Source organism: Piliocolobus tephrosceles, chromosome 11 (genome assembly GCF_002776525.5).
Source record: "Piliocolobus tephrosceles isolate RC106 chromosome 11, ASM277652v3, whole genome shotgun sequence".
Taxonomy (NCBI): domain Eukaryota; kingdom Metazoa; phylum Chordata; class Mammalia; order Primates; family Cercopithecidae; genus Piliocolobus; species Piliocolobus tephrosceles.
In genome coordinates, this window is record NC_045444.1 from 118,410,607 (window position 1) to 118,438,502 (window position 27,896).

A 27,896-nucleotide genomic window follows, 5' to 3' on the forward strand; every position below is an offset into this window, starting at 1 on the left:
AAAAAAAAAAAAAAAAAAAAAAAAAAAAAAAAAAAGGCAAGAAAAAAAAGAAATATAGGAACAATTTAATCTCTTTTCCTTGTTTCAATGTGGAGCATATGGTGGTGGACTCCATACAGACTCAAGCATCTGTCCACATTCTATTTCCGAAGTTTGGTCTCTGTCCTGCCTGCCCTACCCTCCCGTATCTCCTTCCCTACCCTTTTTTTTTTTTTTTTTTCTGTAGTGCAATGGGGTTTCGCCATGTCCCCAGACTGGTCTCGGAAGTTTGATTTTTCTTTTTTCTTTCTTTTTTTTTTTTGAGACGGAGTTTCGCTCTTGTTGCCCCGGCTGGAGTGCAATGGCGCGATCTCGGCTCACCGCAACCTCCATCTCCCAGGTTCAAGCTATTCACCTGCCTCAGCTTCCTGAGTAGCTGGGATTACAGGCATGTGCCACCACGCCCGGCTAATTTTGCATTTTTAATAGAGACGGGGTTTCTCCATGTCAGGCTGGTCTTGAACTCCCGACCTCAGGTGATCCGCCCATCTCGGCCTCCCAAAGGGAAGTTTGATTTTTCTATGGTCACCAATGAACACTGGATCTCCATAGCTTGAGAATGGCGGCCATCCCCTCACTGGCATTTTTTCCTCTTGAGCTCTCCCGAACGTTCTGGCTGCTCTTTGGATTTCCCTTTCCTTTGCTCACATCTACAATATTGCTGTTTCCTAGGTCCCGAGCTTAGCGATTGTCTCCTCTCCACACTTCCCTGGGCGGGCCACACTGAACTGTCAGGGGCTTTCTCAACTGCGCTTCTTCTCTCACCTGAAACCCTCTTCCCTGCCCTTTCTACTAGGTCGACGTCTCCATCATCAGCTGCTCCCTACCCATGTTGGGGTGGGCCCCTTGGGCAGGCTCCCCTAGTCTCCTTTCCTTCGATCATCCTGGGGACGGCATCTGATTGCTCTGCCATCAGCCTGTCATCCTGAGGGCAGGGACCACGCGGGGGTTGCCCATCTCTGAATCCCCAATGCCAGGACTGCAAATCACCTCGCCCCAAGCAGTTGTCCAATAAATGAGCAGTGGGTAAACGAAAGAATAAGCAAAGCCTTGTCACAGGAAAGGGGCCAGCGGCGTCTGCCGTGCAAGAGCTGGCCCAGTGGAGCAGAGCCTCGAGGTTCAGGAGCCGGGTCTGGAAGGCTCCTGCCGGTGTGAGAGGGAGGCGGAGCCAGCCGGCGCCTGGCACAAGGCGTCTCAGAGGCCGCCCACTGGGAGCCAACCGTTGTAGCCAGTTGTCCCCACGAGGGAGGCCGGAGAAGGCGCAGCGGCCCCTGGCCTGGCCATTTCGCCCTTATGGCAGCTGAACCGCCGACTACTAGCTCCTCCACTGAGCACACGCCCCGCGCGCTTCGCTCTCGGCCTCGCCCGGCCACCGTCGCTCTCTAGAACGCCGCGCCCGTGACCCGGAAGAGCATTCTCCTTAGCAACTGCGGGACTGCGGCGGCGCCGGCCTCCGGGGAGAAACGGTGAGGCCCTCACCCGCCTGCCCCCTACACCGCCTACTGCTGCACGACCCCTTCGGGACCGACCCGGGGTCTGGCCTCTGGGGGGCTCCGCGGCGCTTCGCCAGGCACCTGCGGTGGCGCACCTCCGGGAGGAGCGTCTTCCTCCTCTGGCGTTGCTCCCCGGCCCACGCGTCTTCCCTGTCCGGCATCTCCCTCAGTGTCCCCAGCTCCCCACTCTCCGCTCCTGACCGACCCGGCCTCCCAGGCCGCGCTTATAGCGCCAGGGCCTTTGTAGCCTAGGATGGTGTGAGGGGAGCGAGACCAGAATTAGAGCCTGTTGCTGTAGAGAGGACGCTTCCCCAGGCTCGGGTCACCTGTGGATGCGTTCTCAAGGGTCTTGATCGAGATGTTTCAGGACTGGCAGGGATGGGGAGCCTTGGGAATCTTGAATGGCAGCCGCTTAATTATAACATGTTCTTGACGTTTGGGCTTTCCACAGTGATACACTTTATGTGCTTTATTGATTGTAGAGACTCTTTAAAAAAATAATTTAAACTTTTATTTTAGATATGGGGGATACGCATGCAGGTTACTCAGTTGGGTGTATTGCACCCAGGTATTGAGCGTAGAACCCAGTAGGCAGTTTTTCAGCCCACACTCCCCATCTCTCCCCTCCTTCCAGTAGTCTACACTGTGTACTGTTCCCATGTTTGTGTCCATGGGCGCTCAGTGTTTCTACTCCCACTTGTAAGTGCGCTCAATGTTTAGCTCCCACTTATAAGTGAGAACATATGGTATTTAGTTTTCTGTTCTTGTGCTAATTCGTTTAGGATTATGGCCTCCAGCTCCATCTGTGTTGCTGCAAAGGACATGATTTTCTTCTTTTTTTTTTGTGGCTGCATAGTATTCCATAGGGTACATCCACATTTTTTTGTCCGGTCCACCATTGATGGTCACCTAGGTTGATTCCTTGTCTTTGCTGTTGTGAATAGCTCAGCCGTGAACATACAAGTGCATATATCTTTTTGGTATAATGGTCTGTTTTCCTTTGGTTATATACTCAGCAATGGGATTGCTGGGTGAAATGGTGGCTCTTTAAGTTCTTTGAGAAATCTCCAAACTGCTTTCCACAGTGGCTGAACTAATTTACATTCCCACCAACGGTGTTTAAGTGTTCCTTTCTCAACGGAGCCTAACAGGGCTTGTTTTCTGACTTTTTGATAATAGCCATTCTGACTGGTATGAGATGGTGTTTCACTGTGGTTTTGATTGGCATTTCTCTGATAATTAGTCATGATCATGTTTTCCATATATTTGTTGGCTGCTTATATGTTGTGGTCTTTTTTTTTTTTTTTTGTATTTCTTCTGAGAAGTGTTTGTTCATGTCCTTTGGCCATTTTTAAAAATGGGCTTGTTTTTTGCTTGTTGATTTAAGTTCCATAGGGATTCTGGATATTGGACCTTTGTCAGATGCATAGTTTGGGAATATTCTCTCCCATTTTGTATGTTGTCTGTTTACTCTGTTGATCATTTATTTTGCTGTGCAGATGCTCTAGTTTAATTAGTTCCAACTTGTCAATTTTTGTTTTTGCCGCAGTTGCTTATGGGGACTTAGCCAAAAATTTGCCAAGGTCGGTGTCAAGAAGTGTATTTCCTGGGGTTTCTTCTAGGATTTTTATAGTTTGAGGTCTTTTATTTTATTTTATTTTGAGACAGGGCCTCGCTGGCACCCAGGCTGGAGTGTTGTGGAGTGACTGCAGCTCACTGCAGCCTCGACTTCCCAGGCTCAAGTGATCCTCCCACCTCAGCCTCCCGAGTAGCTGAGACTACAGTTGTGCACTACCACGTTTGGCTAATTTTTGTATTTTTTGTGGAGATGTGGTTTTACTATGTTGTGCAGGCTGGTCTCTGACTCCTAGGCTCAAGAGATCTGCCTTGAGTCGCCCAAAGTGCTGGAATTACAGGCATGAGCTACTGTGCCTGACTGAGGTCTTTGCATTTAAATCTTTAACCCATTATGTATATCGTGAAATACAAGGATCCAGTTTTATTCTTCTGCATATGGCCAGTCAGTTATCCCAGCACCATTTGTTGGATAAGGAGTCCCTTCCCCATTGCTAGCTTTTTGCCAGCTTATTGAAGATCAGATGGTTGTAGGTGTGTGGCATTATTTCTGAGTTTTCTGTTCTGTTCCATGGTTCTATAGGTGTGAGACTCATTTAACTGTACATCTTGAACTGATCTTTTTCTGGGGAATTTGCTTCCCAGTTGTGAGTGGGGTGTGGTTAGTATATTCTAGAGCTTAGACTTTGTGTCTTACAAGTTTTCTGCAGAAGGAAATCTTCCTAAGACTGACTAGGTTTGAGAAATATTTCAAGTGAAATTTGCTGCATTGAAGAAAGTAGGGGCAGGTGTTGTTAATAGCCTGGACTTAGACTTCAAAAGACACTATGGCACCGGAAAACCTCCCCTGATTTGAGTTTGAATGAGTGATACTAAGAAAACTGTAAGCCTTATTTGAACGTGGTTGGATAACGACTTTATTTTTAATCTGATGATGATGGAGCTAAAACTGAGGCATGTGAACCATTTTTGGAAATGATGTTATTTGGGAATAAAATGTGTGAGTATACCCAAATTCATTCAAAACTATAATTTCATTCCAATTTAATAAATATTTATTAAGCATCTACAGCATGATACACTTTAAAGGATATAAAAGAAATAAAAGACTGCACACATGAAATTATTAGGAAAGCAATAAAATGAACATTTGTTTAAATGCAAAATATGTGGTACAGATTTTAAGTGCTGTAGTAGGTCAGAGGGTGGAGAAGTCATTTATGGATGAAATGGGACTTGATTTGTCTCTAAAGTACAGATATAATTTGTATTTGTATTGAAGGGGACAGGAAGTCCTAATTCCTTTCTTTATATTCTTAAGAGTTTGGGAAATAGTTCCATGTGGCATTTTGAAGTTCTTATTTAATGCTCTCAGGTCACTTGATTTGTGATCTATTTCTTTCAAATAGTCTTAGTACAAATCTATATGGCATTTTTCCTGTGCGAGATCTAAAATAGTGAAGCTACTAGCTGAGAGCTTTGCCACTTAGAGATTCTTTGCTTCTGCATTTGGTGTTAGGTTTATATGAAACACCACAGTTTAAGTATAGTTACTGTTTCATTCATACTCAAGAGTCTTGTGAAGTGTTGCTCTTTTTTATTTAACTGATATTTCCGAAGTGCTTCCTATGTAGCAGCAACAGTATCAGGAAATACCAAAAACAACTGTTACTTAGCAACCAGTAGGTATGCTTTATATACAGAGGGTGTGTGTGTTTAGCCTATCAGCCTTTGATGCTCAGCATTTGCCTTGAGACATTGAAGGCCAGAGCAATTTATGTAGACATCTGAATTGACTTCTTTTTTTTTTTTTTTTTGAGTTTAATAAGGGGGCTCAGCTGCTTTGGGCATCCACCAAAGATACATTTGTGAAGATGATGCAACTCTTAAGTCCTCTTAAAAGATGTTTTGTTGCTTTCTTATAGACTTAGTGTTCATTTATTCACTTAATCAACAAATATAATATTTGAGTGCTTACTTGGTACTAGGCACTGTGCTTGGCATTGGAGATGGGGGAGAGTGAATGCACATATGATCCCTGTCCTCTGCAGATGATACTCAAATAATCACACAAACGCAAAACTGTGGCTGTGACAAGTGTTTTAGAGAGATCACCAAAATGACATTTTAACTGATATCTACAAGAAGCACAGGAAGAAAACAGTGCTGTAGTCAAAGCAGACCCTCTGATGCCATGTCCATGTTGCCCTGGCTGGAGTGCAGTGGTGAGATCACGGCTCACTGCGGCCTCGACCTTCTGGACTCAAGCGATCCTCCTGCTTCAGCCTCCCAAAGTTCTGGGATTATAGATGTGAGCCACCATGCCCAGCCTGTCCTTTTTATTTTATCCTTCAAAAAGTTTTTGTTTTACAGGAGGAGTTTCATGAAACAAAATACTATTGAGCATGAGTACAAGTAAAACTGGGCCTAGAATGAGTGAATAGATCCCTCTGAGGTCTGGCCATCTATGCCAATTTTGGTGATGTCAGGGAGGTGGAGACTTGATGAGAAGTCGTCTTCTTTATTTTTTTTTGAGACGGAGACTCACTCTGTTGCCCAGGCTGGAGTGCAGTGGCACAATCTCAGCTCACTGCAACCTCTGCCTCCTGGGCTCAAGCGATTCTCCAGCCTCAACCTCCCAAGTAACTGGGACTACAAGCTCACATCACCATGCCTGGCTAAATTTTTGTATTTTTAGTAGAAATGGGGTGTCACCATGTTGGCCAGGCTGGTCTCAAACTCCTGACCTCAAGCAATCCACCTGCCTTGGCCTCCCCAAGTGCTGGGATTACAGACGTGAGCCACCGCACCTGGGTTTTTTGAGACAGATTCTCACTCTGCTGCCCAGGCTGGAGTGCAGTGGTGTGATCATAGCTCACTGTAACCTTGAACTCCCGGTCTTGAGTGATCTTCCCACCTGAGCCTCTTGAGTAGCTGGGTCTATAGGCATGAGCCACCATGCCCAGCTAGTTAAGAAACTGTTTTTTTGGCCGGGCGTGGTGGCTCAAGCCTGTAATCCCAGCACTTTGGGAGGCCGAGACGGGTGGATCATGAGGTCAGGAGATCGAGACCATCCTGGCTAACATGGTGAAACCCCGTCTCTACTAAAAAATACAAAAACAAAAACTAGCCGGGCGAGGTGGCGGGCGCCTGTAGTCCCAGCTACTTGGGAGGCTGAGGCAGGAGAATGGTGTAAACCTGGGAGGCGGAGCTTGCAGTGAGCTGAGATCAAGCCACTGCACTCCAGCCTGGGCGACAGAGCGAGACTCCGTCTCAAAAAAAAAAAAAAAAAAAAAACCCGCAAACTTTTTTTTTTTTTTTTTTTTTTTTGTGGAGGCAGGGTCTTGCTGTGTCGCTCAGGCTTGTCTGAAACTCTTGGCCTCAAGTGATTCTCCTGTCTCGGCCTCTCAAATGTTGGAGTTACAGGCATGAACTACTGTGCCTGTCCCAGAATTCTTGTTGTCTTTATTAAACTGAGAGTGGTGGTAGAACAGCACAAGATGCTCCTTTTTGTCATGTAACATGAAGTAGAAGGATTTGATGGGTTTTTCATATAGAAAGTATTTTGTTTGAAACCATAGCAAGAACTTGACGCCTTAGAATAGTTATTAAGTGACCAGTTATGTTGAGGCAAGACTTGATCAAGTTTAGTCAACTGTTAGTCCACCTACTTTTGATTCCTTTCTTGCCCCAATAACAGGCTGCCTCTGGGATGTACTAATAATGACAGATGAGACACTGGTCACACTGGTAGGAAGGCACTTCATGTGGTGCAAAGTACCTTGAAATTATCTCTGATGAAATCAGGAGGGGAGAAGAGCTGATGAAGTACCCTAACCTCAGTAAAGTATTGCTGGAGTGTCTGGTAGACACTGAGAGGTTGTGTGACCCAAACGAGGAGGCAGGGTTGTATAATGCTAATTGAAGAATCTTGCTTATACTTCCTTTTTGGTCCTCCTCTAATGAAATTGGATTGTTTCTATTTCTCATTAGGCTTTGATGAGGAAAAGTTTGTGGTGATTATCTAGGTGCTGATGGATTCAGAGAGAAGGTGCAAACATTTCTGTTTAACTTCACTTTTCTAGAGACCAGCTTTCCACATGGGAAATAGTTGCCTCTTTGTCTGATGTCTGCTATGGTTATTTTTAATCACTTTTAAAAGGTTGAATGCAAAACTCTAGCAACAGTTATACCAAGAAGGAGCTATTATTATTTTTGTTTAATCCTTTTACTTATGGCACAGGATTAAACAAGGTCAGAAATTTGCTTGTTTCTTTTTAATTTTAGTTAATTTTTGTAAATGAAAGAAAGAATTGTTCTGAGACTTTTTTGTTGAAATAATGCATTTATTTTCTTTATGTTTTACTGAATTTTTGCCAGTTCAAATCAGTCTTTCATAATAGTTTACAAGTAAGAATGCCTTGTAAGTTTTATGACTGAAATATGTCTTATTAACAAAGAACAATTTTTAATAAATGAATTAGGGCCCAATTTGTGTTGTTTAGGATTATTAATTGTTGGTTAAGACCACATTTTTAAAGCTGATTTATTGAGATATAGTTGACAGGTTATAAACTCTAAATATTTAAAGTGTACAACTGGTTAAGTTTTGACGTATGTGTGTACTTGTAAGACTATCATCACAAACAAGACAGTGACCATATCTATTATGCCCAAAGCTGTTTTCATACCCCTGGCTTCCTGATCCCTATCCCAGATAACTGATTTTTTTTTTTTTTTTTTTAGACAGACTCTCGCCCTGTCCCCCAGGCTGGAGTGCAGTGGCGTGATCTTGGCTCACTGCAAGCTCCGCCTCCCAGGTTCACTACATTCTCCTGCCTCAGCCTCCCGAATAGCTGGGACTACAGGTGCCCGCCACCATGCCCAGCTAATTTTTTGTATTTTTAGTAGAAACGGGGTTTCATCGTATTAGCCAGGATGGTCTCGATCTCCTGACCTCATGATCCACCCGCCTCGGCCTCCCAAAGTGTTGGATTACAGGCGTGAGCCACCGTACCTGGCCTAACTGATGTTTTTGTCATTGTACATTAACTTTCATTTCCTAGAATTTCCTCTTATTTTATATAAACGGAACCACACAATGTGTGGTTATCCTTCTTTCACTCAGCATAATTGAGAGTCATCCCTGTTGTTAAGTGTATCAGTAGCTGATTCCTCTTTATTGCTGTGTAATAATCATTGTATGGATGTACCTCGGTTTATTAATACATTTACCTACCAATGGACATGTTGGTTGTTTCCAGTTTTAGTTATTAACAAATAAGGCTTCTATAAAAATTTGTTTACAAGGCTTTGTATGGACATATATTTTTATTCCTCTTGGTTAAATACCTAGGAGTAGAATGGCTAGATCATATAATAGGTATATGCTTAACCTTTAAGGAAACTGTCAATATTTAGTTATCCCTAAGTATTTAATAGTTTTTGATGCTATTTAATATGGTTTTGTTGTAGGTCCTCACCCAAATTTCATGTTAGATTGTAATCCCCATGTGTCGAGGGAGGGAAGTGATTGGATTATGGGGCTGGTTTCCCCCATGCTGTTCTCATAGTAGTGAATTCTCACAAGATCTGATGGTTGTATAAACGGTAGTTTTTCCTGTGTTCTCACATGCTCTCTCACTTGCCTGCCGCTGCCGTGTAAGACATGCCTGTTTCCTCTTTCATCATGATTATAAGTTTCCTGAGTCTTTCCCAGCCATGTGGAACTGAGTCAACCCTCTTTCCTTTATAAATTACCCAGCCTTGGGTATTTATTTATATCAGTGTGAGAATGGACTAATACACTATTAAAATTATATTTTTAAAATTTATATTTCTGATTGCCACTAGTGTATAGAAATATGATTGATCTTTTACATTAATCTTCTCTGTCAGTCTGGCTAAGCTCACTTAGTTCTTATTAGTCCTAGACCTTTTTTTTTTTTGAGGTGGAGTCTTGCTTTGTCGCCCAGGTAGGAGTGCAGTGGTACAGTCTTGGCTCACTGCAACCTCTACCTCTCAGGTTCAAGAAACTCTTATGCCTCAGCCTCCTGAGTAGCTGGGATTACAGGTGTGCGCCACCATGCCTGGCTAATTTTTGTATTTTCAGTAGAGACGGGGGTTTCACCATGTTGGCCAGGCCAGCCTCGAACTCCTGATCTCAAGTGATCTGTCTGCCTTGGCCTCCGAAAGTGGTGGGATTACAGGCGTGAACCGCTGCGCCTGGCGTCCTAGAGCTTTTTAATATTTCATTGGATTTTCTATGTAAAGATTATGTCATCTGTGAATACAGTTTTAATTCTTCCCTTCCAGGCTTTTATAGCACTGGCTACAGTCCCCCAGTACAATGTTAAATGGAGATGGTGAGAGCAGATTACTTGTCTTGTTTCTTCTCTTAGGGAGAAAGCATTTAGTCTTTCATCATTTGTATATGCATTTTATCACTGGAGAAGTTTTCTTCTATTTCTGGTTTACTGAGATTTTTTTTTTTCCCAAGAATGAACATTGAATTTTGTTAAGTGCTTTTTCTGAATCTACTGAGATGATCATATGATTTTTTTTTTTTTTTTTTTTTTCTGAGACAGGATCTTGCTCTATCTTCCAGGCTGGAATGCAGTGGCATGACTGTGGTTCACAGCAGCCTTGACCTTTGGAGCTCAAACAGTCCTCCCACCTTAGCCTCCCAAGTAGCTGGGACCACAGACATACTACACCGGCTGATCTTTTTTGTTTGTTTTTCTAGTAGAGATGAGGTCTTGTTATGTGGTCCAGGCTGGCCTTGAACTCCTGAGCACAAGCAATCCTCCCACCTTCACGTCTTAAAGTGTTGGGATTATAGGTGGGAGCCACTGCACCCAGCCTCTTTTCATTTGTTAATATGGTGAATTATTACATTGATTTACATGTTAGCTATTTGTTACCTAACAATGGGGATGCATTCTGAGAAATGCATTGTTAGGTAATTTTGTTGTGCAAACCTCATGGAGTGTACTTTCACAAACCTAGATGTTGTAGTCTACTACACACCTAGGCTATATGGTATAGCCTATTGTGCCTAGGCTACAAACCTGTACAGCATGTGACTGTATTTAATACTATAGGCAATTGTAATATAATGCTAAGTATTTATGTATCTAGATGTATCTGTACATAGAAAAGGTACAGTAAAAATACAGTATAAAAGATAAAAAATGGTACACTGTATAGGGCATTTACCATGAATGGAACTTGCAGGCTTGGAAGTTGCTCTGGGTGAGTCAGTGAGTAAGTGGTCAATGAGTGTGAAGGCCTAGGACATTACTGTGCACTACTGTCGACTTTATAAACACAGTATACTTAAGCTCTACTGAATTTATAGAAAACATTTTTCTTTCTTCAATAATAAATTAACATTAGCTTACTGTGACTTTTTTTACTTTGTAAACTTTAATTTTTTATAATATTTTGATTCTTATAATAATACTTAGCTTAAAACACAAACACACTGTGCAGCTGTACAAAAATACTCTTATGTCCTTGTTTTGTAACCTTTTTTCTATTTTTTTCTTACTTTTAAATTTTTTTTTGTTAAAAACTAAGACACAAACACACACATTAGCCTAGGCCTACATAGAGTCAGGATCATCAGTATCACTATCTTCCACCTTGACATCTTGTGCCACTGGAAGGTCTTCAGGGGTAGTAACGTGTGGAGCTGTCATCTCCAGTAACAATGCCTTCTTCTGGATACCTCCTGAGGGATATGCTTGAGGCTGTTTTGCAGTTAACATTTTCCAGTTAAAATATTTATTTCCAAATTTTACGTTAGGTTTGGAGGTACGTGTACAGGTTTGTTACATGGGTAAATTGTGTGTTGTCGGGGTTTGGTGTACAGATTATTTTGTCCTTTTTTTTTTTTTTTGAGATGGAGTCTCACTCTGTTGCCAGGCTGGAGTGCAGTGGCGCTATCTGGGCTCACTGCAGCCTCCGCCTCCCGGGTTCAAGTGATTCTCCTGCTTCAGCCTCCCGAGTAGCTGGGACTACAGGCACATGCCACCACACCCGGCTCATTTTTTGTATTTTTATTAGAGACGGGGTTTCACCATGTTGACCAGGGTGGTCTCAAACTCCAGACCTCGTTATCTGCCTGCCTTGGCCTCCCAAAGTGCTGGGATTACAGGTGTGAGCCACTCTGCCCAGCCCATCTTTTTTAAATAAGTAGGAGTGGCCAGACACGGTGGCTCACACCTGTAATCCCAGCACTTTGGGAGGCTGAGGCGGATGGATCACAAAGTCAAGAGATTGAGGCCATCCTGGCCAACACAGTGAAACCCCATCTCCACTAAAAATACTAAAATTAGCTGGGCATGGTGGTGCGCACATGTAATCCCAGCTACTTGGGAGGCTGAGGCAGGAGAATTGCTTGAACCCGGGAAGTGGAGGCTGCAGTGAGCCGAGATGCGCCACTGAACTCCAACTTGGCTACAGAGTGAAACTCAGTCTCAAAAAAAATAAAATAAAATAAAATAAAATAAAATAAAATAAAATAAAATAAAAAAGTAAGTAGGGGTATACTCTGAAATAATGATGAAAGTATGGTAAATACATAAAGCAGTAACATAGTCACTTATTATCAAGTATTGTGTACTGTATATAATTGTATGTGCTATACTTTTATATGACTGGCAGCACAGTAGACTTGTTTACATCAGCATCAACACAAACACATGAGTAGTGGGTTGTGCTACAATGTTGGGATGGCTGTACTGTCACTAAGTGATAGGAATTTTTCAGCTTCCCTATATTCTTATGGGACCACCATAGCGTGTATGTCTGTCATTGACTGAAATGTCGTTATTAAATGCATGAGTGTATTAAAAGTAACCTTTCTTTTTCCTTTTTGAGATGGAGTCTTGCTCTGTCACCCAGGCTGGAGTGCAGAGGCGCAATCTCAGCTCACTGCAACCTTTGCCTCCTGAGTTCAAGCAATTCTCCTGCCTCAGCCTCCCAAGTAGCTGGAACTACAGGTGTGTGCCACCATGCCTGGCTAATTTTTCTATTTTTAGTAGAGACGAAGTTTTTACCATGTTGCCCAGGCTGGTCTCAAACTCCTAACCTCAGGTCATCTGCTTACCTTGGCCTCCCAAAGTGCTGGGATTACAGGCGTGCACCACCATGCCTGCTCCTAAAAGTAACCTTTCATTCCTAAGATAAACCCCACTTGATTCTGCCATATTCTTATTCTATTTATATATTGCTGCAATTGATTTCCTAAAATCTTGTTTAAAAAATTTGCATTTCTGTTTATGAATGATACTGGTTTGAACTGAGTTTCGTAGTATCTTTGTTTTTGATATCAGGGTAACACTGGAAACCTTGAATGAATTGGAGAATGTTCCTTTTCTTCAGTTTTCTGAAACAGTTTGCATAGAACTGGTATAGTTTCCTTAAATGTTCAGTGGAATTTACCAGTGAATCCATTTGGTCTCAAGTTTTCTTTGTCAAAAAGTTTTTAACTACAGATTCAATTTCTTTATGCCGTACAAGGCTATTAAAGTTATCTATTACTTGAACGAGCTTAACACACTTTTCAGAAGATCCGTATATATATATTTACATGTTTATACACACACACACGCACGTATATATTTTTGTAAAAGCTTTGAAAGAAAGAATCAAACAAAATACATAGAAACAAATGATCTGGACATACAGACAAAGCTGTGATTCACCCAGAACTTAAACAAATCACAAATTTCATAGTTTAACATTGGGGGGGAAGCAAAACAACAAACAAACAATACATTTTCCACCTCACTAATAAAATATGGGAAGACCTGACTATGAGGGTAGAGATCAAGGCTAAATAAAGCTTTATTTACATTGAAATTTAATTTTTATAGAGACAGGGTCTCACCGTGTTGCTGAGGCTGGTTTTGAACTCCTAGAGTTCAAGGGATCCTCCTGCCTAGACCTCCCAAAGTGTTGAGATTACAGGCGTGAGCCACCACGCCCAGCCTAAAACTTTAAATCATTGGTAATTATTACAACCTGCAGCCCGGGCTATACATGTTGCTGGGAGCTGATTACTCCTATATCTCACTGCAGCACAGAGTTTAGTTATGGCTTCTCCCCACAATATTGTGAGTTTAGTGTGGAGAACTGTAAAGAAAAACAAAAGAAACCCCAAATAATAGTTACAACAAATACAACCACCACCACAATAATAATTATAATAATAATAAACCCCTAAGGGATGTGTGAGCTGGTTTTAATTAAGTAGACCAAGAGATACTGGTTCTGATTTGCATATCTCTACAGTAAATAAAACCTTTTTAAAAAGGTTCACATGTTCCTAATATTAAAAAACATATATTAACCTTTTTCCTTTCATATGCAAAGATGTTCCTTTTCATTATCTCAAGAATATCTTCTTTGAAGTCTGTGAGGGTGAATTTCAGCCACCAGGAATTGGTGAAGTGGGGAACAAGGGGGTGTGCTTGTCTCTGTGTGTACAAGTCTAAGTAAAGGAGGAGCACATAGGGGCCAAAAAGGGACAGGGAAGGGAAGTTGGAGCAGAACTTCCCTAGGGGAAGGCAAGAGGCTCTAAGTGGTAGACTAAAAACATGGCTCCCTGGCAGCAGGCTGGCCGGAATAGCCTCAAGGTCTCAGCTGTCAATTTTTTTTTATTCAGTCTTTTTTCCTTCTTTGTTTTATTTTGGATAATTTCTCTTGCTACATCTTGAAGTTCACTAATTTTCTTTTCTGTAGTGTCTAATCTGCTGTTTGTCCCATCCAGTGTATTTTTCATCTCAGTCGACGTGGTTTTTATCTCTAGAAGTTTAATTTGGATCTTTCTTTTTTTTGTATATCCCAGGTCTCTTAGCCAGTCTTTAGCTTCTTGGACATATGGACTACAATTCTTTAAAAAAAATTTTTTTTTTTACATAACTATCTCCTCAAACATATAAATAAATACATATGTATTTATTTACTTAGAAATGCTGGGGTTTGGAGATGTTAGAATCAATAATGCTTATTATTTCTTGATCCTAAATATTATCAGAACGTAAAACAATTCAAATTGTAAGTGATAAAAGGATGTATTATAATCTTCTGATCTCTTAGGCTAATAGAATAAACAAATCATCTCTTAAAATACAATCAAGTGATATAGTATTCAGAGAAGTAATTACTAATGTTATTTATTTAGAAAACATATATGCCTTTCAGACTATTGTATCCGCTTGGTTGCTTTCCTTTTATAAAGGAAAGTCTTCAATACAATACAATAATTATTGAAGAATGAGTAGTTTTATCATTTATCTCACCATAATTTAACAAGTACTTGGGTATAGAGTTGAACTGGTTTATCTACTGTTTACACTTTTGAAGGGCATTCAATTAAGGTTAGTTTTAGTAAGGATTTTAGAATCTCAGATGATACTTTTCAGCTTTAGGAAATTGGAATGTGTCCCTGGGCTATGCCCCTGCCAGAGTGCCAAGCTGAAAGAATGGACGAAACCTCTAACCAGGCCCTTCAGGGGACTCTGCAAAATAATGAGGTCACTAGCATGGAGAGCTCTGGACTGTGAGGCAGTTGGAACAGGATTCTATAACTTCTTTCCAACATTATTATTATATATTGTATCTCTTTGAGGCTGAGAATCCAGGGAAGGGAAAGCAGAAATGGGGTTGCTCAACTGAGAGGTTAAAAAAAAGATGAGGGATGGGCCGGGCACGGTGGCTTACCCCTGTAATCCCAGCACTTTGGGAGGCTGAGGCGGGCAGATCATGAGGTCAGGAGATCGAGACCATCCTGGCTAACATGGTGAAACCCCATCTCTACGAAAAAAATGCAAAAAAATGAGCCGGGCGTGGTGGCGAACACCTGTAGTCCCAGCTTCTCTGGAGACTGAGGCAGGAGAATGGCAGGAACCCAGGAGGTGGAGCTTGCAGTGAGCCGAGATTGCGCCACTGCACTCCAGCCTGGACAACAGAGCGAGATGCTGTCAAAAAAAAAAAAAAAAAAAATTATATATGTGTGTGTGTGTGTGTGTGTGTGTGTGTGTGTATGTATATATATGAGGGATGAAGGACCAGAAGTTAGAAGAAGGAAGAGCAGTATTGCAAACTTGAGGGAGTGAGGAGAGGACAGGGATGTGATTAGAGAAAGAAAGCTCCCTTAGAGGCCCTGGAGGTAATGCAGTTCTGGAATACAGTTCTAATAACTACTACTTTCCTGTTCTTTATTCTCACATATTTCTGTGTTCTCATTCCCCATCCTCGTTCCTCACTCTTACTCTCTTTTTCTCTCCTCTTCTTTCTCTACTAGACACACACACACACACACACACACACACACACACACACACACACCCCTGTTTAAGAAGTGAATGTTAATATGGAAAGCAGATAACAAGGGAGGTTAGATGGAATTGTGAAGTATTTATTTTAGTTTTTATTTCTATAGTTTTAGGGGCAGCCAGGATGGTCTCGATCTCCTGACCTCGTGATCTGCCCGCCATGTAAAGAGACTTTCTTTACATGGATGAATTGTATAGTGGCGAAGTGTTGGCTTTTAGTGTACCCGCCACCCCAATAGTGTACATTACAACTCTTTTCTATTTAACTACTGTATGCTTCTGATCCAGGGAAGGTATCTTTTAAAATTTCCTTTAATTCCCTAGTACAGATCCTTCTTGCCTTCTGATGGTATTGTATTCCAATAAACCCATCATAAGTTGCAAATATCATAGATTGGGCCAGGTGCGGTGGCTTACACCTGTAATCCTAACACTTTGGGAGGCTGAGGCAGGCAGATCGCTTGAGCTCAGGAGTTTGAGACCAACCTGGGTAACGTGAAACCTGTTTCTACCACAAATACAAAAAATTAGCTGGGTTTGGTGGTGCGTGCCTATGGTCCCAGCTACTTGGGGGGCTGAGGTGGGAGGATCGCTGGAGCCTGGGAGGTGGAGGTTGTAGTGAGCTGAAATCGCACCCCTGTACTCCAGCCTGGGCGACAAAGTGAGACCCTCTCAAAAAAAAAAAAAAAAAAAAAAAAAAAAAAAAAAAATTACAAACTGAAAATGAATGTAATACACCTACTGAACATCATAGCTTAGCTTAGCCTACCTTAAATGTGTTCAGAACACTTATGTTAGCCTAAAGTTTGGCAAAATCATTTAACACAAAACTTTTTTTTGAGATGGAGCAAGCTCTGTCGCCCAGGCTGGAGGGCAGTGGCGCTATCTCAGCTCACTGCAAACTCCGCCTCCCGGGTTCACACCATTCTCCTGCCTCAGCCTTCTGAGTAGCTGGGACTACAGGGGCCCACCACCACACCCGACTAAGTTTTTGTATTTTTAGTAGAGGCGGGGTTTCATCATGTTAGCCAGGATGGTCTTGGTCTCCTGACCTCATGATCCACCCGTCTCAGCGTCCCAAAGTGCTGGGATTACAGGTGTCAGCCACCGCGCCCGGCCACACAAAGCCTTTTATATAATAAAGTGTTGAATAATACCTCATGTAACTTATTAAATACTGTACTGAAAGTGAAAAACAGAGGGGTCATATGGGTCCTTTAAGTACAATTTTACTGAGTGAGTATAGCTTTTGCACCATTGTAAAGTGGAAAAATTAAAAGTTGAACCATCATAAGTTGGGGACCATCTGTCTGTACAATCTTATATATAATAAATTCAGAGGTTTATTGATTGATTGATAACATTTTCATGCTGTAGCACCCTTAGTTCTACTTTATTAGCACTTGTGATTGTATTGTTTATTGTATAAGAAGTCTTAAATCCTGTGTTCATAAAATTCCTTCCAAAGAAGTCAGCATGCTTCATGCTAATTAATTTATTGATTGTCTCAGCCTTTGGCTTTTACCATACACCAAAGAGTATCCCACTTCCTCAGGCATCCAGGATCCTGCTTCAGCTTAAGGGTCATTGTGTGATCTTGTACTGTGCTAATGAAAGGAACGCTCAGATGATAGTGTTGTGGGCAGAGCCCAGGCCTGATTCTTGGGGACTTCGAAACTTCTGGCCAGTAGGAAGGAATACATGTGACACTGTCCTTGAACTCAAAACTACCCACCACATGTAGAATTTGCTCTGACACTGCAAATACTCAATTGGACTCAGTGTAATATTTGTATCTCAAAGGAATTGAAAGCTGAGATTTCAAATGGGTTTCATGGAGTTTTAATCACTGAGAAAATAATTAATGGAAAAATATCTAGCTGTTAAAATTGCGTCATTCTTCTTGCAATGCTTTTAATTTTGTTACACATGTTTTTTGTTTTTATTCTTGAGTTCTGGTCTGAAGTGATTGTCAGTGTTTCGTATTTGATCAGAAGATCCATTGCCCTTTCTTGTATCCCTGCCCTACCTCCATGAGTCTCCTTGTAATACAATTTCAGAAGAAAAGATGAAAATTGAGGTTTTTGTTAACTCCTAACAGGGGATAGAAGGACATGATAGAACCTGGCAGATTTTCAGTGGAAAAGATTGAGGCTAGAATTAAAAGACTATGTATGTGTTTGCATGCATTCTATAGTCTTATCTGTTGGTAATTGAAAAGTTACAAAGTAATGTATGCAAAATACATGTAAGGTATATAGAATAACAGGACAATGAATACCCAATGTACACAACCATCAGATTAAGAAAAAAATTATCGTTGCCATTGAAGATCTCCGTGCCTTTCACCTTTCTGAGGTAATCTGAATTTTGTGTTTTCTTTATACTTGAACCACATACTTTGTATATCTAAACTGTGGTTTAATTTTACATGTTTTTGACACTAGTCAAATGGAATCACAGTGCAGATATTTTTCTGTGATTTGCTTTTTTCCCGTAACGTCGTATGTGTTTGCTTTGGTTAGATTTTGCACGTAATCATGGGCTGCTTGCACACAGACGTATAAGTTTATTTTGTAGTAATTTTCCTTATTCATCTCAGAGAATATGATTTTTATGTTTCGGTCTTGTGAAAGTAAAAGAGAATGATTTGCGACTGGATAAAAAAAAAACCAGTCTTCTTTAAGGCATTCTGTCTCCATGCACTCCACCATCCTCACTCTGGAACCCATTGCAGAGGAGCTCTTCAAGGGGGTGTTAGATTTTTCCTCTTTTACCTCGCCTTGGGCCGGCTGAGACACCTCCTGCTCTTCAAATAGTTGTGGCCTAGTGCTTCTTTACCCCATATATAAGAATCACCAGGGGAGGGGAGCTTTAAGAATATTCACGCCTGTGTGCAAACACTGACCAATTAAATTAGAATATCTCCTTTACCTACAATTAAGTTAGAATATTTCTTTTACCTGTTTTTAAATTAAAATTTCAATTTTGTTTTAATTGAGTTGCTTCTTTCATATTGATTGTAGGTCTTTACATACTCTGTGTATTGATCCTTGGACTCTTACGTGTTATAAATATTTTCTCCTAGTTGATTGATTTGTCTTTTTTTTTTTTTTTTTTTGTTGAGACGGAGTCTCGCTCTATCACCCAGGCTGGAGTGCAGTGGCCGGATCTCAGCTCACTGCAAGCTCCGCCTCCCGGGTTCCCACCATTCTCCTGCCTCAGCCTCCTGAGTAGCTGGGACTACAGGCGCCCGCCACCTTGCCCGGCTAGATTTTTGTATTTTATTAGTAGAGACGGGGTTTCACCGTGTTAGCCAGGATAGTCTCGATCTCCTGACCTCGTGATCCACCCGTCTCGGCCTCCCAAAGTGCTGGGATTACAGGCTTGAGCCACAGCGCCTGGCCTGATTGATTTGTCTTTATGATTCCTTGTGGCTTACAGAAGTTTTTGATTTTTAAAATTTGAGACTTCATCATTATGACATCTGTATTTTGTGTCTTAACTAAGAAGACTTTCTTTACTCCTAGGTTTTAAGCAATTTTTCTTATATTCTTACTGTATTTATAATTTTACTTCCAACATTTAGCACTTTAAGCCACCTACAGTTTATTTTATTTATTTATTTTTATTTATTTTTTTATTTTGAAACAGGGTCTCACTCTGTCACCTAGTCTGGAGTGTAGTATCATGATCTCAGCTCACTGCAGCCTTGACCTCCCGGGCTCAGGTGATCCTCCCACCTCAGCCTCCTGAGTAGCTAGGTCTACAGGCATTCACCACCATGCCCGGCTAATTTTTGTATTTTTTTGTAGAGATGGGGTTTCACCATCTTGCCCAGGCTGGTCTTGAATTCTTGGGCTCAAGCAGTCCACCTGGTTTGGCCTCCCAAGGCCACTGTGCCCAGCCTGCAGGTTATTTATTTATTTACTTAGGGATGGAGTCAGTTTGTTTATTTATTTATTTAGGGACAGAGTCTCGCCCTATCGCCAAGCTGGAGTGCAGTGGCGAGATCTCGGCTCACTGCAACCTCTGCCTCCCGGGTTCAAGTGATTCTCTTGCCTCAGCCTCCTGAGTAGCTGGGATTACAGGCACCTGCCACCATACCCGGCTAATTTTTGTATTTTTAGAAGAGACAGAGTTTCACCATGTTGGCCAGGATGGTCTCAATCTCCTGATCTCGTGATCCACCCACCTCAGCCTCCCACAGTGCTGGGATGACAGTCGTGAGCCACCGCGCCCGGCCTATTTTTTAATGTGTGGTAAGAATCTAACTTTTCTTCAAACAGATAGCCAGCTGTCCTATTATCATTTGAGTGGTTTTCCCTCCTAATGATCTGAAATACTTTTTTTTTTTGAGACCTAGTCTCGCTCTGTCACTCAGGCTGGTGTGCAGTGGCGCGATCTCGGCTGACTGCAAGCTCCGCCTCCTGGGTTCATGCCATTCTCCTGCCTCAGCCTCCCGAGTAGCTGGGACTACAGGTGCCCACCACCATGCCCAGCTCATTTTTTGTATATTTAGTAGAGATGGGGTTTCACCGTGTTAGCCAGGATGGTCTGGATCTCCTGACCTCGTGGTGATGTGAAATTGTTTTAAAATAATTTCCCTAATGTCTGTTTCTAGACTATTTCCTTCTAATGATGTCTTTGCCAATTTCTAGTTGAATATCATCTTTTAATTACTAATGTGTCATAGGATTTTTTCAATTTGATAGAGCAAGTCTTTTCTCATTACTCTTTTGCAAACATTTCTCATCTATTTTGGGCATTCTTCTATTAGATCTTAAAAATTACTTTTTATCAATGTGAAATTCACATCACAGAATGTTAGCCATTTTAAAGGGAACAGTTGTAGTGAGTATTACTAGTAGTACTTCTTGTGGTTTTGATTTACATTTTCCTAATGTCTGATGATGTTGAGCATCTTTCCATAAACTCGTTGGCTGTAATTGTATCTTCTTTGGAGAAATGCCTATTCAGATCCTTTGCCCATTTTGTTTTTCATTTGATTTTTAAGATAAGCTTGTTAGGCCGGGTGCAGTGGCTCATGCCTGTAATCCCAGTGCTTTGGAAGGCCGAGGTGGGTGGATAATGAGGTCCGGAGTTTGAGACCAGCCTGGCCAATATGATGAAACCCCGTCTCTACTAAAAATACGAAAAATTAGCTGGGCATGGTGGCGTGCACCTGTAATCCCAGCTACTTGGGAGACTGAGGCAGGATAATCACTTGAACGCAGGAGGCGGAGGTTGCAGTGAGCTGAGATTGCGCCATTGCACTCCAACCTGTGTGACAGAGCAAGACTCTGTCTCGAGAGAAAAAAAAAAAACAGATAAACTTGTTAATTTCTGTTACAAGGTCATGATTGGAATTTATGATCGCATTGACTTTTTCAACTCATTTTTAATTGACATCTTTATATTATTGAGTCTTTTTTGATCAAAAGCAGAGTTTATTTGTTTAGGTCTCTTTTATGTTTTCAAGTGATCCTCATACTTCAGCCTCCTGAATAGCTGGAACCACAGACATGTGCCACTATGCCTGGCTAATTTTTAAATTTTATTTTTTGAGCAAAGTCTCACTCTGTTGTTCAGGCTGGAGTGCAGTGGTGCGATCTTGGCTCACTGCAACCTCCGCCTCTCAAGTTCAAGTGATTCTTGTGTCTCAGCCTCCCCAGTAGCTGGAATTACAGGCATTCACCACCATGCCTGGCTAATTTTTGTATTTTTAATAGAGATGGGGGTTTCACCATGTTGGGCAGGCTAGTCTTGAACTCCTGACCTCAAGTGATCCACTCACCTTGGCCTCCCAAAGAGCTGAGATTATAGGCATGAACCACCGCGGCCGGCCTTCTTTCATGTTTCTAAAAATAATTTTAAAATTCAAATTAGATTTCACACCCTACTAGCTTGTGCTTTTGGTTGCTACTTAGAATTGATCTTTTTTCCTCCTTTCATTTTCAAATTTATTATTGTTGGCATATAGGCATGTTATCAATAATATAATTTGTGAGTATGTCCTTTTAGATGTTCTAGATAGTCATTTTATTTGTAAATGATAAACACATAGTCTCTTTTCCAATATTTATTCCTCTTCCTTTTCTGATTATGTTGGCTAGGGCTGCTCCAGCTTAGTGTTGAGTTGTAGGTGGTATCTCGTCCTAACTGTAATGGGAATGCCAGTAATGTTATACTGTTAAGTATGATATATATATATATATAGAGACATATATTTACATATTATACATCATATTTATATATAAATAAATTAACATATATTTATTTTAATTAAGTGCTTATTAAGTGTCCTTTTTTTTAGATGTTTAGTACTAATTGGTGGCCAGGCCTGGTGGCTCATGTCTGTAATCCCAGCATTTTGGGAGGCTGAGGTGCGTGGATTGCTTGAGTCCAGGAGTTCAAGACCAGCCTGGGCAACATGGAGAAACTCTGTCTCTACTAAAACGCAAAAATTAGCTGGGCATCATGGTGCGTGCCCGTAATCCCAGCTAGCTACTCAGGAAGACTGAGGCATGAGAATCGCTTGAACCTGGGAGGCTGAGGTTGTGGAGCTGAGATTGTACCACTGCACTCCAGTGTGGGTGACAGAAGTGAGGCTCTGTCTCAAAAAAAAAAAAAGAAATACTAGTTGGTGATAAATTTTGTCAGATTCTTTTTTGGACATTTATTAAGTTCACTTCCCCCATTGCTATATAGTGAGTTATATTTAATAGACTCTCATAGGATATACTTGCTTGAGTGTGTAGTCTTCAATATATTGTGGGGATTCATGTTGTTAATATTTTATTTAGGATTTTTGCATCTATGTTCATAAATGAGATTGGCCTGTATTCTTTGCTTTCCTTACTTGGCTTTGCAATCTAGAATACACTTACTTATAGCATGGTAGGGGGTTTTTCATCTTATTCTGTGCTTTGGAATAGTTTACCTAACATGGGAAGCAAGATATTATATTTGTCTTTACATTTGTTTATGATGTAGTATATATTCAGTACTTATGTATTTCATCTTTTTGCAGTTAAATCTATCAGTCCTTTTTATGGTTTTGTATTTTATGATAACTTCTTTAATCTGTCAAGTTTGGTGTGAAGTAGATAAAGAATAATGTTTTAATTCATTTCTTTTCCCTGTATAGCTCCACTACTATATTACAATTTAGTGAGAAATCTTTTTTCTGTTGATCTGAAATGCCTCTTTTATCATATATTAAATAATTTATACATTTGGATTTGTTTCTTAGTGTTTTATTCAAGCATCTTTTTAAAAAATTTTTTTTGAAACAGTCTCACCCTGTTGCCCAGGCTGGAGGGTAGTGGTGGTATTGCATCTGACTGCAACCTCTGCCTCCTGGGTTCAAGCGATTCTCCTGCCTCAGCCTCCCAAGTAGCTGGGATTACAGGTGCCCACCACCACAGCTGGCTAATTTTTGTATTTTTGGTAGAGACGAGGTTTCTCCGTGTTGGCCAGGCTGGTCTCGAACTCTTGACCTCAGATGATCCACCCCTCTTGGCCTCCCAAAGTGCTGAGATTACAGGTGTGAGCCACTGCACCCGGCCTCAAGCATCTTTTAAAGATAATTTTTGGTAAACTCTTTTGAAAACTAGATTGAAAGACAAGTATAGTTTTAAGCTGACTTTAATGCATTTTAATTAATCAGACTTTTCTCTAGTTTCACTCTATGTATTTACATTCCTCTGCCTTTTTGTTTGAACAGTTGTTTGAGATCATTGGAGAGGAGTTTTCAGTGAATCTCCTAAGCTTGGTTTTACTGGTGTATTGATTTACTGAGGCTGCCATAGGAAAGTATCACAAACTGAATGGCTTAAACAATAGAAATTTATTATCTCACAGCTATTAAGGATAGAAGTGTGAGATCAAGGTGTTGGCAGGGCTGGTTCTTCCTAAAGGCTTTGAAGGAGAATCTGTTGCATGTCTCTCTTAGCCTGTGTTGGTGGTTGGTAATCTTTGGCTTGTTAAACAGGGATCCCAATCCCCTGATCTGTGGACTGGTACCATTCTGTGGCCTGTTAGGAACTGGGCCACAGCAGCAGGGGGTGAGTGGTGAACAAGCATTACTGTTTGAGCTCCGCCTCTGTCAGATCAGTGGTGGCATTAGATTCTCATAGGAGTGCGAGCCCTGTTGTGAACTGCATGTGAGGGATGTAGATTATGTGCTCTTTATTAGAATCTAATGCCTGATGATCGAGGGCCGGGCACGGTGGCTCATGCCTGTAATCCCGGCACTTTGGGAGGCCAAGGTGGGCGGATCACGAGGTCAGGAGATCAAGACCATCCTGCCTAACATGGTGAAACACCATCTCTGCTAAAAATACAAAAAATTAGCCAGGCCTGGTGGCATGTGCCTGTAGTCCTAGCTACTTGGGAGGCTGAGGCAGGAGAATCGCTTGAACCCAGGAGGTGGAGGTTGCAGTGATCTGAGATCGCGCCACTGCACTGCAGTCTGGGTGATGGAGTGAACCTCTAACTCAAAAAAAGCAAAAAAAAAAAAAAAAAAAAAAGAGTAACCAAGTATACAAATAAATGACCAAAATTGTTTCAAGGAGTGGCAAGTACTGTGAAGGAAATAGAACAGCGTGCTGGGCTAGAAAGAGACTGTAGGAGATTAATTTAGATCTGGGTTTCTCCACCTCAGTACTGTTGACATTTTGGACTGTATAATTCTTTGTGGAAAAAGGAGGGCTGTCCTGTGTACTGTAGGATGTTTAGCAGCATCCCTGGCCTTTACCCTTTAGAGGCCAATGGTACTTTCCCCAGTGGTGACAGCCAAAGATGTCTCCAGACATGGCCCGATGTCCTGGGGTGGGAGTGGGAAGGCAAAATGCCCCAGTTAAGAACTGCATTGGTTTTTAGATTGAGTGGTCAGGGAAGGCTTTGCTTTAGTATCTTTGCAGAAGAGAAACATTTCTTCTCAGTTCAGATAAGAATTTCATAGAACAATGTAATTCTGTATTCTGTGAAACAGCCAGTTGGATCTTTTACCTGACAGGCTGAGATTACAAAATGAAGTAGATGTGTTTAGACATTAAAACAGCCCCTCTTGTTTCATAATTTTCTGAGGTCACTTGCCAAAGTGACCCATACCAGTGTCTTTGTCAGTGAGGTTGTGGGTATTTGGAAAGCTGTCTCCTGGAAGTGTGCATCTAAGGAATGTTAAGAAGAATGTTCAGTCCACTCCTGGAAGCTTAGTGCAGTGCTTCTCAGTCTTTAATGAACGTCAGAGCTGCTGCTGGGAGAGCCTGTTAAAACACAGATTCCAGGACCCCACTCCTAGAGACTCTGATTCAGTGGGTCTGTGGGGAGGCCTGGGAGTTTGCAGTTTGAACCATGCTCCAGAGTGCTGCTGATGCAGCTGTTCTCTGCGTTGAATAGCACTAACCATAGAGCTCCATTTAGTTACGTTCAGGGAAGCCCTGACTTGGGCTGGTCATGAGCCACTGGGAGTATGGTTTTCGAGCTGCTTCTCTTCTCTATTCTTTTCTTCTGTCCTTTTTACTTCATTTTAGTCAAACTCGGTAGCTTTCCCCTACGTCATCTGTCATAGGAAAAGCCTTTTAAGTGTTGATTGGGCGGGCTGTGATACAACTGAGGTGTCCTAAATTGCAATCATGTAAGTAATTTGAGATGTTTTCACCTATTATACTAAGAAATTCCATGAAGTGACACTTTTAATATGCTCAGCTTATTTTACACAGAGAAAAGAAATGAGCCATTGGCAGGATTTGTCATAACGGGAAGTCCTCTGGTATAGTTTTACCTGTTTATGGGGAGATAGTCACATTCAATTGTTGGGCCAGTAATTGTGTGTAATTATACACAAAATGTGTATAACCCTGCAGGGGTAGGTTCTGGAGAAGGAGAGTGGTTGTTCGTAGGCCATACTGAAATCTTTTGCTCCTCTTAACCCATTGAACTAAATTTGTTTAGGAAGAAGTATAATTATTTTTATCAGTAAATCTAAATAGACCCTGCATTATTATCGCTGAATGGGGTTTAACAATGTATGTATATGTGTATATGTATATATTTTGTTGTTTGATTACAAAAGTAATTCGAACACTTTTCAGAAACAAAAAATCAAACTTTACTAAATTGTATGTTTTAAAGTGAGAGTCCCCAGTAATCCTATTTCTAGAGAATTAAAGTTGTGAATGTGGCATGTCTGGAGGTTTCATTTGTCCCACCTTGAGAGGCAGTGATTAAAGAGATGGTTCATTGTTACGTCATTGCACTTTTTATTCTAAGACATTTTGTTATAGCAGATCATTGCATTTTTAAGATGGTGCATTATCCTCTTCTATAGGCCAGTGCCATGATATTTCACTTGGGAATATAATCCTGTGCTGTGTTTGGAATAAAGTGTTGTAAGAAGGTTGAACTTTTTGTTTGGTTTTTTTTGAGATAGAGTTTCGCTTGTTTTTTTTTTTTTTTTTTTGAGACGGAGTTTTACTCCTGTCGCCTAGGCTGGAGTGCAAGGGCACGATCTCAGCTCACTGCAACCTCTGCCTCCTGGGTTCAAGCGATTCTTGTGCCTCAGCCTCCTGAGTAGCTGTGATTACAGGCACGTGCCATCACGCCCGGCTAATTTTTGTATTTTTAGTAGAGGCGGGGTTTCACCACGTTGGCCAGGCTGGTCTCAAATTTCTGACCTCAGGTGATCCACCTGCCTCGACCTCCCAAAGCACTGGGATTACAAGCATGAGCCACTGTGCTGGGCCAAATTTTTTTTTCTTTTTTTTTTTAACATAGAAAATATAGATGAAATTCTTTCTTTAAAAATGTATATCCTTTCTTTCTCTAATATAATAGATTCTGTATTCTGTAAGCATTATGAAAATAATTTACTTTTTCTATCTTTGCTTCTTTACTGAGCATGTTTCTCATGTATGGAAGACCAGGGACATAGCAGACCTACTTCCGTGTAAGGAGTGCCAACTGTCCTGACTCTTCTGTAGGATGTGCTCTAAGCACATAGCACATCCACCTGGAGGAAATGGATTGGGTTGATAGTGGCTTAGAAGCAGCTCTAGTTTGAAACTAAAGTTAATGTGAGAGATTTTGACTAGAAGTGGATGAATTGAATGTGATTCTGCTCTAGGGTGACTTTCACCGACTGAGAACTTGGAATTCATGGGAGAGAAAAGGCTTGTGAAGCTAGATGATCCCAAGGCCTGTAGAAGAACACACACTTAGAGTCTCTCAGACCTGATTAAAGGGATTCTAGCTCCTGGCAAGATAGAGATTCTGAGCTGGAAGAATCTTTAGATTGGCATCTCATACAACTGATTTAGACTTTGTCAAAGTATTTAAGGGCTTGAGGGATTGGACAACATTTTTGAATCTGGTTGCTGGAACCTTTGGCTTCTAAAGTGAAGGATGAACTAGAGGCTGAGAAACAGCAAATTTAAGAAGAACAAACGTGCTGCTCAGTCAGGGAGAACTGGAGAATATGTTGTTATGTAAAAGCTGCTTAAAGATAGTCATTGTATTCTGGGGAAATTAAGAAAAAAAAAAAACACTGAAAAATAATTGTACATGGTTTATGTAAATAATTAAAAAGTAGGCCAGGCATGGTGGTCCACACTTGTAATCCTAGCACTTTGGGAGGCCGAGGTGGGTGGATCACCTCGAACACCTGAACCAGGAGTTCGAGACCAGCCTGGCCAACATGGCAAAACCCTGTCTCTATTATAAAAAAAAAAAAAATACAAAAATTAGCTGAGTGTAGTGGTACATGCCTGTAATCCCAGCTACTTGGGAGGCTGAGGCAGGAGAATTTGCTTGAACCCGGGAGGCAGAGGTTGCAGTGAGCCGAGATCATGCCACTGCCCTCCAGCCTTCCTTGGCAACAGAGTGATACTCATCTCCAAAAAAAAGAAAGAAAAGGATTAAAAAGTCATATAAGTGGAGCAAAGTTCTTTTTTTTTTTTTTTTTGAGACGGAGTCTCGCTGTGTCGCCCAGGCTGGAGTGCAGTGGCTGGATCTCAGCTCACTGCAAGCTCCACCTCCCGGGTTTACGCCATTCTCCTGCCTCAGCCTCCCGACTAGCTGGGACTACAGGCGCCCGCCACCACGCCCAGCTAGTTTTTTGTATTTTTTAGTAGAGACGGTGTTTCACCGTGTTAGCCAGGATGGTCTCGATCTCCTGACCTCGTGATCCGCCCGTCTCGGCCTCCCAAAGTGCTGGGATTACAGGCTTGAGCCACCGCGCCCGGCAAGTTCTGTATTATAACAGAGTTTTTAAATTGTTACTGGGATATAATAAAAAGGCTATTTTTATGTGTTGTTTTTGGACATTATTGAACTTATATTCTAATCCTTTTTGAGTATCGGATTTTCTAGATAGTGATTTCCTTTATAACTGATCATTTTGTCTCATTTCTAATATTTATATCACCTTTTTTGTTAT

At 41.4% G+C, this 27,896-nt stretch overlaps 1 protein-coding gene across 2 annotated transcripts in view; it reads left to right on the top strand.

Moving 5' to 3' along the window:
* The first annotated feature begins 987 nt into the window (after positions 1 to 987).
* The window catches only part of DIS3L2 (DIS3 like 3'-5' exoribonuclease 2), a 351,252-nt gene continuing 324,343 nt past the window's right edge, over positions 988 to 27,896 (top strand). For both annotated transcript variants that reach the window (XM_023193873.2, XM_023193874.2), the window contains exon 1: positions 988 to 1,505. The gene's annotated coding sequence lies outside the window, so the exon portion shown is untranslated. The remainder of the gene's footprint in view (positions 1,506 to 27,896) is intronic.